Source organism: Parus major, chromosome 1, assembly GCF_001522545.3.
Source record: "Parus major isolate Abel chromosome 1, Parus_major1.1, whole genome shotgun sequence".
Taxonomy (NCBI): Eukaryota; Metazoa; Chordata; class Aves; order Passeriformes; family Paridae; genus Parus; species Parus major.
In genome coordinates this window covers 86072672-86085304 of record NC_031768.1, presented here as the reverse complement: position 1 = coordinate 86085304, position 12633 = coordinate 86072672, and the positions used below count along the sequence as shown (strand labels likewise).

At 41.4% G+C, this 12633-nt stretch overlaps 1 protein-coding gene across 7 annotated transcripts in view; it reads right to left on the bottom strand.

Moving 5' to 3' along the window:
• The window catches only part of TSPAN9 (tetraspanin 9), a 168610-nt gene that overhangs the window by 155635 nt on the left and 342 nt on the right, over positions 1-12633 (bottom strand). For 4 of the 7 annotated variants that reach the window (XM_019008150.2, XM_033516761.1, XM_015642874.1 and 1 more), the window contains exon 2: positions 3170-3214. The exons of 1 other annotated variant lie outside the window; for it this stretch is intronic. The gene's annotated coding sequence lies outside the window, so the exon portion shown is untranslated. Of the gene's footprint in view, positions 1-3169; positions 3215-9442; positions 9526-12633 lie in introns of those variants that run through there. 2 more of the 7 variants (XM_015642836.1, XM_015642865.1) reach the window with 1 other exon arrangement.

Genomic DNA, 12633 nt, shown 5'->3' with positions numbered 1-12633 from the left:
TCCAGACATTTAAAAATCCCCACAGCATGTGCTGGTTTTAAGATATAGCTGAAGACTGTCTTCACTATTCAGTCTGGGTCTGAGATCTCTACTGAGAAGTTTCCTACAATAGCTTTTGTAATACACTGTATTTAATTTTGAGTGATGAGTAGCAGCATTTCACTCAACTTCAATACCACACATCAGCAAAGCATTCAATCCCTTTATTTTAACAAGAATTTGTTGTTCAGATTCTAGAAATTCAAGTCTGGCAAGCGTCTTAATACGCATGAATACGTTTCATAGAAAGCAAAAAGCCTGTTTCCCATTCTGCTCAGCATGTTCAGGTCCTATCTTTGCAGAAATGGACCACTTTGAAGGGAAAATCCTTAAATTAATACAAAATATCTGAAATCCAGTAGCTAACTCTGATAAGCAAGGTAAAGAAGGTGGGGTAATTTCTAAACCTCCATTTGAGATGGTATACTAATTTTTCAATTTGCTGTGAAACAGGTTTCAGAAATATAATGGAAAAGGGGAAAATTGCATATTACCATGCATGCAAGAAAAATGTTCAAAATATCCTATTTATCTTCCCTCTCTAAGGGATGTGAATTCTTTTGTACTCCTTGATGATGTGAATCACAGATCAGCATTCTGGGAATCAAGCCTATTCCCATTTACCAGTGTAATATGATCATTTAGCATAATTAACACATGATATTTTGTTACTGCCATGGACTTGGACCAGATCTGAAATGTAAATATTTGCCAAACTGCACATCCTAGTGCCCAGTGCTACACAATGGTGTAACTTAAGACACTCACTTGATTTGTTTTCTCTTCTGGGGACAGTGTTAACACTGCTGTGGGAATTCTCACTTTCATAACATGAGGCAGCTTAAACATTATAGATGACGTTACATTAATTTCTGCAGTATCAAATTTTCAAGGTGTGGAAACAAGATGAAAGAGCTCACAATACAGCAATCATTTCAAGTGGCACAAGAATGAACAGAAAGAAAACTCCTGGAACAAATAACAACCATTTCAGTCTTCCCCAGCTATCTTTTCCCTAGTGTACTCCATCACCCAGCTCTCCCAGGACACAGTAATCAACAAACCACCATTCTGTGTGATTCAGAGTGTGGCACACATGCAAAAGGTAATCAGAAAAATCATTGCAAGATGTAAATACACAGCAGCCTTGCAGAGAGACATTTTATGACCAAGCCAATACTCTTTATAACAATCTTAAATTCTACAGCATGAAATTTCATAGGTTCTTTATCTTACAAACTGTAACATTGTGTCTCATTTACTACAAATACAGATGTTGTCTGTGTCAATGCCTAACACCCCCCACCTATCTTTTTATTCTTTGTCTTGCAACAGAAATATCAGAAAGCTATTCACATCTGTGCTGGTTTGGGGTTTTGGGGTTAGTTTTCTTCACAGTGACTGGTATGGGGCTGTGTTTTGGATTTGTGCTGAACAGAGGATTGATAATATAGAGATGGTTTTGGTGGTGGTGAGCAGGGTTTGCACAGAGCCAAGGCCTTTTCTGCTTCTTGTATAGCCACAGCAAGGAAACTGGAAGCATGTGGGAAACTGGGAAGAGACACAGCTGGAACAGCTGACCCCAACTGACCAAAAGGATATTTCATATCATATAACATCATGCTCAGTGTATTAAGTGAAGAAAGAAGGAGAAGAACAAGGACAGGAAGATTGGAGAGATGGCTTTTGTCTTCCCAAGTCACCATTACATGTGATGGTCCCTGCTCCCCTGGAGATGGCTGAACACCTGCATGCCCATGGGAAGCAGTGACTTAATTCCTTGCTTTGCTTGTGCTTGTGGCTTAACCCATGAGCTCTCCAGCTTTTACCCTTACAGTTCTCTCCCCAGCCCCGTTGGTGGAGGAGTGTGCAAGTAGCTGTGTGGGGCTTGGCTGTTGCCTGGAGTTAAACCACAACCATGTCCAATATCAAATGTACAGATTTTAAGCTAGTTGTATACCTCTATCACTGATTTTTCTCTTGGAAACACATAAGTCCTACAAGTGAAATTTTCCACAGTACTTAGACAACAGAACTATTGCCTTGACATTGAAAACCCTCTCAGGATATTTTCCAGTTCTCTTTTAAATAAACAGCATCCCTAAGTCAATGCATCTTTGCGGTATCCCCAAGACTGGGCCGCTGAGCAGCATCACCTCTAATGATGATTTACACAAGAGTAAAGGAAAGCTCCAGCATTCCTTTTTCATAGCCTCACCTAACATGTTCTTAGCTTTTCCCAGTTGCAATAAGATTCCTTCCCTTCACAGACCATAATCTCTCATCACTCATCCCAAAATGTACAACAGTAGATATTCTTTGCCTGCAGCTGTCATGACGAGATTTACACAGCAGCACAGAAGTATGAAACAGTTCTTGGCAAGCCAAGTACAAGAGTAGACTATTAGCTCTCTGTTGCTCTCACTGCTTGGATTTATCAAACTGCACTCTTTGCAGCCTTTGGCAGAACACATGGCACTCAGCAGAAAGGTGGATCACCTTGTTTTCCCTAAAGGACCAGAAGTTACTGCTTCTACTGTATCAGAAACTTAATGAAAAGTAAGCAGTGTCACATCTTCCACTCACTCCTGGGCAAGGCTAAATCCATGAAGAACACAGGGAATGCAAAAATACAAAAAAAATACAAATGGGCCTGCAGCTGTACTAAGACACCTAACCCCAGGGCAGCCCTGGGTTCCTCCAAGATGAGTCTACTTTTCTAAGCCTGTTTATAAAACTACTCTTGCACAAAAGGATAAAACTTAGATGGACTAATGAAAGTGCTCTCAGTAGGAACCTTATTTCATTCTTCCCTGCTTCCTTTCCCTACAAATGTCACAGGTAAGACAGGGAGAAAACAGAGGATGAATATTTGCATATAATGAAGAGGATTATTATCCTCCACTGTTCCATTTCCTTTGGTACTTATGGCAGCACTTGGAGACAATCCCAACAACAACCATGGTACTCTGGACTCTCTCAGCATTTGTGTCGAGAAAATAACAGATTACAAAAAGGTTTTGTAAGGCCTCAGTCTTGGACCAACTCATCTTCCCTTAATGTCAATATAAGCAGTATTAAAGATAAGGCTTAATGATTTCAAGAATTTTTTCACAGACATCTTACTTACTGAGGTAACTGGATGTACACCAAGGAAAAAGTCACAAACCAAAACCTGTAAAGAAGAAAAAAAATTACTTTTTTTTGTCTTTTGGACCCACTTCCCATCACAAATATAATTAGCTTAGGAGGACAAAAAGGAGGGATTTGCGGAGATTTAAAAAAAAAAAAAAAAACCAGGAAAAGGCATATCAAATTCCACTTGTTTCTGAACAAAAGGAGTAAGTCTTAACACTGGTCACCAGGGCATAATATATTGATTTGATCTGGACTCAAGTTTAAATAATGGCAATAGGCAAAATACTAAAACGGACTTTAAGAAACTAAAGGGAAAACAAGGGTAAAAGCAAATGCTGTGTGTCTATTAAATCAGAAATACTAGTCAGAGAAATCCAGTGCTTCTACCCCTTGGCATTTAGATCCCCCATTATCACTACAACTCCTGATAACCTGTTTACAGCAACCAAACTAGAAATTAAGCAAGACCCTTCCTGATGAACTCTCATCCAGTAGCCTTGCTTTCTGACTGGTGTCACCTTTGCTTCTAGTACAACAAAGAGTCCTTTGCTTCAAGGACAACTGCTGAAGTCAAAACCACGCCACCAAAAGCAGCCGACCTCCTCCAGTTCATACTGGAGCTTTCCAGCCTGCTACAGCACCACCCCAATCTTAGAAGGGTGCTACAGTTAGCAAAGTGAGACTAGGATTTCCTTCAACCACATGGAGTAAAGACATGGAACAGTGTCATCTGCACTGTTTAAAAGCCCACCAATGTGGGCAATGCAGCTGCAAACAAAAAAAAAGAAGTACAGATTAATTATATTTTTTTTAAATCATGATTATTCACCAAACATGGTCAATTAAAATGTTTCCATTATTCCATTGTTGTTGATTTTTAAATTAATATTTTCACTTTGCCTTCTTCACTGAATCAAGTAAGACAATGAAACATTGCTGTTGATTTCAGTCTGTTTACTTGCCTGCTTCAGCACATGGACACTTCAAGAGGTCATACACATCACTTCTATACACCTTTGTTAAAGTGAACTAATGCTGTATGAACTCATTACTGATATCAGTGTCCCTGGCAAGCACTTGCAGGCATCCACCCAACCTAACCTAGCTCCTCAGTGGCACAGATGACAACAATTTCAGCCACTGAAGTGCTCACATTGAAGTCTAGGTAGCTAAGCAATAACAAATAAATAATAAATAATAAAACATATTTTTTTAAAAATCAAGAGTTAATTAGCCAAGCTTCCCACAGTTCCACTGAATAGATGTTGGCTAGTTAATCAAACTGCTGTCACACACAATATGCTGTCAGCTACACTGATAGATGAACTTTCTTCACCCTTGATGTAAGCTAGTTATGAACACAGCATGAACTGTAGCAAAGGCAGCAGCAGTCTGAGAGGAGCACTTCAAGTCATGCATTCCTGTAAAACAGGTAACAGTCCTAGCCATGTCAGAGGTACACTGACTGGCTTGACAAAAGCCAGCTCTACACAGTAAAATTAAGAAAGGAAAATTAAATGCTTGCAAGAAAACTGTTAAAGAGGTCTTTTTGTTGGCCAAGGTAAACATTAATAATAAAAACAAATAAACAAGACTCTTCTGACAGAGTAGAACTGGTGAGATGAAAACTCATGGGCAGATGCAACTCAAGAGCTCAGTTTTGCCCCCACAGATTCACTACATGGCTTGGGTAAGTACAAAATTGTTGCAAAAACTATGATGCAAGGAACAGCCACTCTGCAAATCCTTCAAAAACCTGAATCTCTCACTATGTTTCCTACAGAAGTAGGGAACTGTGCTCAGCAGCCAGACAACCTGTTCAATCTATAGTTCACAGCAGAAGATAGTAAGACAGGTCTGCCTTCCAAAGCAGAAGTCCTGTAACATGAGGCCTAACAAAACCTTGAAGAAGAAGAAAATGCTGATCTTTTCTCTTCTAGAAAGCTCAGTGAGTGGTTGGCACTTATCTCCTAGCAACATTAGGTACATCACCACACCTCCACCTCCAAAATAAAGCATTATTGTCTTTCAGTTTCTCAAACCATGGCCCAAAGGCAAGCAAAGTCTGTTTGCTTTTGTAAATAGGTGCTTTGGACCAATGTAGTCACCACAGCTAAGTACCTACTTTGGTTGTCCTAGACAGCTTCAAGTTTGCCATGGGGATATTTTGGACTGAAGTATGAGATGAGTGCATTTTATTAATAAAATTAAAACCTACAGCTCTAACCACTTGCAGATCTTTGAAACAGCAACTGGGCTGTCCAGTGATACAAGCAGAAATAGCCTGGTAGTGATTTTCTACTAAAGACTTAAGAAGAATATGAAGCAAAGAACACCTTTGTATCTCAGTATCTCTTAAAAGTAAAGGAGAGGGATGACTTAGCACCTTCAAAACAAACAAGTGCCTTAAGAAGATTTTGATAAATTACTTTCGAACTTTAAAAACAGAAAAACTAAATAGTACTTGATAAAGCAGGGAGAAAGATAGAGACTCCTAAATGAAGCAACATTTCTCTTTAAAAAGCTCTTTAAAAAATTCAGAAAAAAAACACTTACATACCTAAATGACTGGGACCAATTTTGTTCCCTTTGTGTGGTTTAATGTAGAAACAGCAAGGAAGAAATGGACTAAAGATAACAAAACTGTTCTGTTCATACCATAGAATGAACTTTCTCACCTCTTCAAAGAGGAACTGATGGAGAACAGAATAAGAAGGAAGAACCAAAGATAAAGACTAAATAGCTGTGAAAACCAAGTTATGATGAAACACAACTAGGGCTTTTTGTTTTCATAAAAAAAAGCAAGACGCACTAGAGATCGTTTGGGTGTCCCTGAAGAGTAGGCAACTGATAATGGATTTTTCAGGGCAAACAGACTGCTTTAAGAAAGATATCTTAGGAAATTATTTTAAGAAAAACAATGAAAAGGAGAGAGTTTCTTGTATAAATCTTGGGAGGTACTTTGTGGTGACCATTTACCAGGAAAATGGTGCTTCAACATGGAACTTGGAAAGCTGAAAGCCATCCAGATGAATTTGCATTGGTGTGGGAACTTAAGACTGTTCTAATTTCCTCCTCCTGGTTCTCTCTAGAAAATCCCTTCTCTACTTCATGGTCCTTTTTACTTTGCCTTCTATATAACTAGAATAGAGCACACATCCAAAAGCTCCTGTTCTCAGTGAAGTCTCTTCCTCTACTGGTCCCACCAATTACTTTTACCATGGCCTTTATATCCTAATCTCTGACCATATTCACCTGAAATACTGCCCTGAGTCTTCCCACATGAAACAGGGAAAGTTTTGATGTGTAGGATTTAGTTGATTTTCCATCCTGAGTAGGTGTGAGGGGAATATATTGCACATTTTCCCAGAGCTGCAGTTCTTCCCCCTTGCTCTTCCTCTTTGATGGCACCCAATAGCTCAGCATTAGGTGCTATTTATATCCTCCCTATGGATGCCTCGGTTGCTGTCCACGTCATTCCTCTCACCAGGTTCTATGAATGCAAAGTCTTGCCAGTCCTGCTGCTTCCTCCACTGCTGGGAAACAGATCAACGAGAGTTTTTCTAACACTGAGAGACACTGTTACTTGGCAAAACTTTGTGAGACAGCACAGCAGCAGTAGAGAGATCCAAAAGCTCTGACGTATGAAAGAAAATCACTTAATTTATACTTGGAAGCTTTCCTTTACATGCTTTTAGACCAGCCATTTAGGTTTTTATTTTACAAGGAGACACGCTCCCATCTGCATGTTAGTACAGGTCACTTCTACTGCCAGAACCATTATCCCATTCCCCTAATGGTATTTTGTCTACATGTATATAAATACATATAAACAATATTGTGCAGACTCTCCTCCAGCGGAAACAACATACCAGAACATTGGTTTCAATCCTTCATGACTTCAGCTGCACTTGCTTCAAACAAAGTCAGGTAACAGCCTTCATTCACATATGGTTACAGTCTTAAAATAAAACGGAATGCAAAGCTGATTTTGGGATAAGTATATATTTACAAAATTAAGGAACTGTTTAAAATAAAGCTGGATGAACATCCTGGGCAGAACCACCTTACACTGAACTGTATGCAGAGTTGTGGGTATAAAACAGCAGTAGAGAAACAGAAAGCAAAGTATGCTTTCAACAGCACTCTTGAATTATTTAACCTTTAGAAATGTGCAAAAGAAAACAAAAATTCTCCTTGCCTGTGCTCAACATGAGTTTGGAGTACAGCTGCAATCACCATAAATGTGATTCTAAGCATTCTGCCATAAAGCACTTGAGGAGACAGCACTGACTACCCGATTGCACAAGATAAGTCACTTGGGTACTTCTCGCCAATGTCCTAAACCCAGGATTCCTTCAACTTCAAGCTTTGCTTCACTCAATCCTTCAGATCAAACGAATTTAATTAAGAGTGAGATTAAAGAACACCAAACATAGGAGAGTTCACAGAGCACTCTGCTCTCCAGGATTTGGACTGATCCCTGTTCCCTAGCACAGAGTCTGAAAATTTTGAGCTAAGCCTCCTTCAAACCTGCTGACAGGGTGTGACATTTCAACTTTCTGTTCAGTGTACCACCTCATCCTTCCTTTTCAGCCCTTCCTCCCAGGGGAAGGCTGCAGACTTCCTCTCCCCTAGCCTAGTGCCTTCTCAAGGCTCCTGCGTTCCTACCCACTCCCCCCTGAGCTCCTGCTCCAGTCCAGCCCTGCCTCCTGCCCAGACACGCCAGACATGGATAATGCAGCTCCTGTGGTCCTGTGCCTGCCTGAGGTTGATATATTCCATCATACCCTCACCATGAGCTTACACAGACAATCCAAGCTCTTGTAGATCACCAAGGATGGCCCAGGGTGAAGGCAGCTCTATTGGGCAATATCAGAGTAGAAACTAAAGCCCACTTAACACAGTTCAGCTGATTCTAGAGACATACAGTGACTCGGCCTCAAAAACATCATCAGCTTTTCACTAGTTAATGCAATTTGCTTCCCCTTTTGCACTTATAACAGGGATTGTGGAAATAAACACCCAGCTATTAGTCACTTCCACCTTCAGAAATATTGGGCGTTAGAACAGCATGACAGCGTTTGGATTAGAAAGAAGAACTCTGACAGCAAAAGGGAAAAGTATTTAAAAATAACTTTAGTAAGTTTTCCTGTTATACCTTTCAAAACAAAGATCAATGCAAACTTCAAATCATTTAAATGATACTACTTCAGTGTTATCATAATATTACAACATCATATTCACATCACTGTAAAGAAATGCTAAGCTTAATTAATACCTTTGTCCACTTAAAGGCTTATTGGAGCCTGTGTTTATGATTTAGTCTGCTCCATCTGCCTGGAGCTATCCCCACAACGTGCCTGTTTTATACTCTTGATTTTAAAAGCTTTTCAACAATAGAATTATTTCACCTCTCCTCAACGGGCAGTCTAATAGACTAATACATCTCACTGGCATTGAAACACAGCTCATTACTTACTCAGGATCCCACATTTCCTATCTCTTCTTTCATCCATGTGAAGCACAGTCAGATGCTTCCTTTTTTACTGGGCTTGCAGACAGTAACACCTTGCAGCAGCTGGGCTTTGCCCAAGGATCATGCCTCATTTCACAAACTCTAGCCCTCAAGGTTTATTTTTGGACAGCAATAAATGCAAGTGCTTGGAACATCATCAGAACACAGAGGAAAAGGTGAGGTAGGGCTTGAAACACATGTAAGCAACAGTGCTGAATTAACACAGAGACATCACCTTCCCAGAAACACCTGTGCAATGAGGAAAGCATCCAGCATCTTTCACTGGAGAACACAGTCCAGCCTCATGACAAACACTGCAGAAAACATGTCAATGAACCACAGAAAGTGACCCACATGACAGATTTGATGGATTTTCTTCCCAGAAAACACAGTGCTGACATTCAGCAATGGATGTTTCATTGAGGGAGGCTACAAGGAGCAGCAGAAACAGCCTCTGGAAGTCAGTTTTAGGATATCAGGAGAGATGAAGGGCAGAGTGCACTAGTGATGCCTACAGTCTCCAATAAAGTATCTCTTTAACACCTGAGTAAAATATATTAAAGTTTCTATCTTCCCAGCAAGTACTTCTCAAAATTAAATGCTAACAGGCATTGCACTGAGCAAAGTGATGGCACTTCCTGAGCACATCCCTACTTTTCCACAATTTCACTGCCATGTAGAGAGGAAAAGATAAATATCTATTTCTGATCCACTGACATTCTCTGGGTATTGCTAAGATGGCCTTACCTTTCAATCCTAAAGTCTGTTAACAGCCACAGCACAAATGGGGAAATGATCAGGAAATGGTCCTGGCACGTTTATTCTATTTTCTAGAGAATCAAAGAAGACAACCCACAGATAAGAGCTTTTCCCTGGTCATACACTTTCTTTCCCCAAGCTCAGCACCATGCTTTATTGTCATCACACTTCCTACATGAAATTTGAAAGAACATGGTTTGATCTATTCCAGAATGCATCTTGAAGTGATGTTACACCCAAAAGGCACTTTGTTCTTTGAGAATCGCTAAAGGAAAGTAAGTTTACAAATACAAACCATTCCCCTACCCACACACATACCCTCCCAGCATAATCTGTCAGCAAAGTGGGGAAAGTTTTAAATTTAATTTCTTTTAGCATCTTAGAAACACATCTTCCTAAAACCTTCCTTCATTTTCTGCATCTGGGGTATTTAAAAGAATTGCCATTGTTTTATACACCTCTTTCCTTCTCAGACCAAATGGCTGCTTGATCTCAGGATCAGAGAATTCATGTTGGAGCAGGCCTGTGGGGGTTCCATCATTCTCTACCTTACACAGGGCCAGCAATGAGGTCCCAATAGGACTTTATCTGCTTTGGCCTTGAAAACCTGTGAGGCTATACAGTGCACAACCCCTCTGGGCAACTTGTTCCAGCATCTGACTGTCCTCATTGCTGGGAGTGACAGCTATCTTGAACCTCATTCCAGCTTTCCTTTGATGTCCCTCATGCAGTCATCATACACCAAAGTGAAGCTCTGTCTTCCTGAGAACCTCCTCTAAAGTACCAGAAGGTCTCTACAGGCCCCATCAAAGTTTTCTCCAGGCTGAACAAATTCCCTCAGCAAATGATCCTCATGCTGTACCAGGCTCTGGAAGCACTGAAAGGCCTTTAAATGCTCTCATAGCCTCACAACCAGCCCTGCTCTGCTCATGGCACCAGGGACCCCATTTTAGCTCTGCCTGTGGCTCTCAGCGCCTGCCCAGCCTGTGTTGCAGCTGTGCCCTGCCTCCAGCCATGTGTGTGAATCCTGGTCCTTGACTGTGCTGATGCAGACCCTGACCTGAGATAATCACTTCCTTGGGTTCTGGCTGCAGTCTTATTAAAGTAATCCTGAGTATTGTCAGATGCCTTCACTTCCAGGGCACAACACTGGCTCATGCTCAGCTTCTTTAAGCCATTCTCATCTCTTTTTGTCATGCATCAATAAATCTAGTGACATTCAACACAAAACTAACGGGGCATCAGTCACTTGCAAACAGCACAATCCTGAACCATGATAAAAGAAAAAACTAAGATGGGTTTTCAATTGTAAAACCCAAGTACATCAGGAATACTAATATACTACTTCTAAAATAAGCAGTCACTTCGCTCCAGCACTCTCAGAGTAATACCAAGACAAAGCCTTGGATTCTCTTGCTAGTTTCACTTGTGACACAAATGTGAAAGTAACTCCTCCAATCAGTGCTGCCTCCTCAGTGTTGGTTTGCTATTTTAATCTGTGCTTTTGCTGTGTTTCACTTTTCTATTGCAGTTTTTTTAGTCTGTGTGTTTGGGGTTAAACACTAAAAATATACAGTTGTGATGGAAATACCCTCATGGACAGGCTGAGGTTTGGCATGCTTTGGAAGAAAATAACTTAAAATAGCACAGAAAGCAAAAACTGTGGGATATGCATCTGATAGCTACTTTCTGCTAAAATAACCAAAATAGCTAAGATAACACTGACATTCAGAGTTAACCCTCTCTCCCGCTCAACAGAGATTAACTGGGCCATTCTAACCTCAGAGCTTTGCCTGAATAATGCAAATGACGTTGCATTTGTTATGTTCTGACCCCAAGGTCTTCTTATGCAGCTTTATTAATGAGAATTAGGTTTAAAGAAAGTGGAGGTACTCAAAACCAAGTTTGCCACAAGTCTTACAGCCCCATTATAGAAAAGGCATTTTATGTAGGATTTGCAATTTTATCATCACAGGTCTAAAAATGAAAGGGAAAGATCTGGAGGCAGAAGCTATATTAGCTTCATCAGTTTTTATACTTGGAGCTCAGGAAAAGCGCAAAATGGAAGCAAAGGACATAAAACTTCAAGGACTGATTTTTTTCCTTGGTGTTCTCAACATCACATTGATAATTTATCTTTTGGCATTCTAAAAGTTATTGAGTGCTAACTTTGGTCCCACGTTCCATGCCAACACAACTCTTATGAATGCACACTTCAGCAGCTGCTATCCTTTGCAATTACGAACCCTGGCTACAAAGGACCAGGTTAACAAACAAAGCATTAAAACAATTTGTGGCACCTGTTACTAACAACTTTCCAACAGGAACATGTTAAATTTTGGCTTCCACAGGCAATGTTTAGGCTCATCTAGGAATGGGCCAAGAGCCCAAATAAACTGTGTGATTTGACTCTCATGGCTGTTCTAGAGAATATTTAACTTTTACCCAGGCATATCCCAGGTGACTTATGCCCAAGTCTAAAAGTAAGTTCAGTGCAGTCAGGTGCCCCCATTCCGGTGCTTCAAACCACAGAACCATACAGAGTAAAAGCACAGACCAAAAGAGCTGATGAAAGAATTAAGCAGAGAAACGCAGCTCACCCTTGTAGTCTAAGTTTTCCCTTAACACAGCATCCCCATACCACAGGTCCTCCCCTGTGCTCATCAGAAATCCCTGGAGCTGAAGGCCTTCCCGAGAGGCAGACCTCACAGAGCTCCCACCTCCCACCAGGAGCACGGTGACAGCCGGATATCCCAAGATTCAGCAAGGAAAGTTTCCAAAAGCTCAGGAAGAGGAAAAGGCCACGCTGGAGTCAAGTTTTACATAAGAAGGGGGAAGGCAAGAACCGCGGGCGGCTGCCGAGCGGAGCTGTCAGCCCGGGGCGGGCTCGCTCCCATCCCGGCCGGGCGCAGCCTCCTCTCACGCCCGCTGCACCTCGGGGGTGCGCAAGGCCACAGCAGAGGCAGCCCCCGCCTGCCAGCAGCGCTGTCCCGGGGCTGTTTTCCCTTTTTTTGGGGACAAATCCATCCCTAGTCGAAGCCATCCGCTCCCGTGCGGGATGGGCAGCACCGTGGGCTCCCCGGCCGAGAGCGGGACCGCGCACGCAGACGCCGCTGGGCTCGTCTCATCCCTCTGAACTAACTTTCCTGTTTCCGCAAAAATCACACAGGCACCGGAGG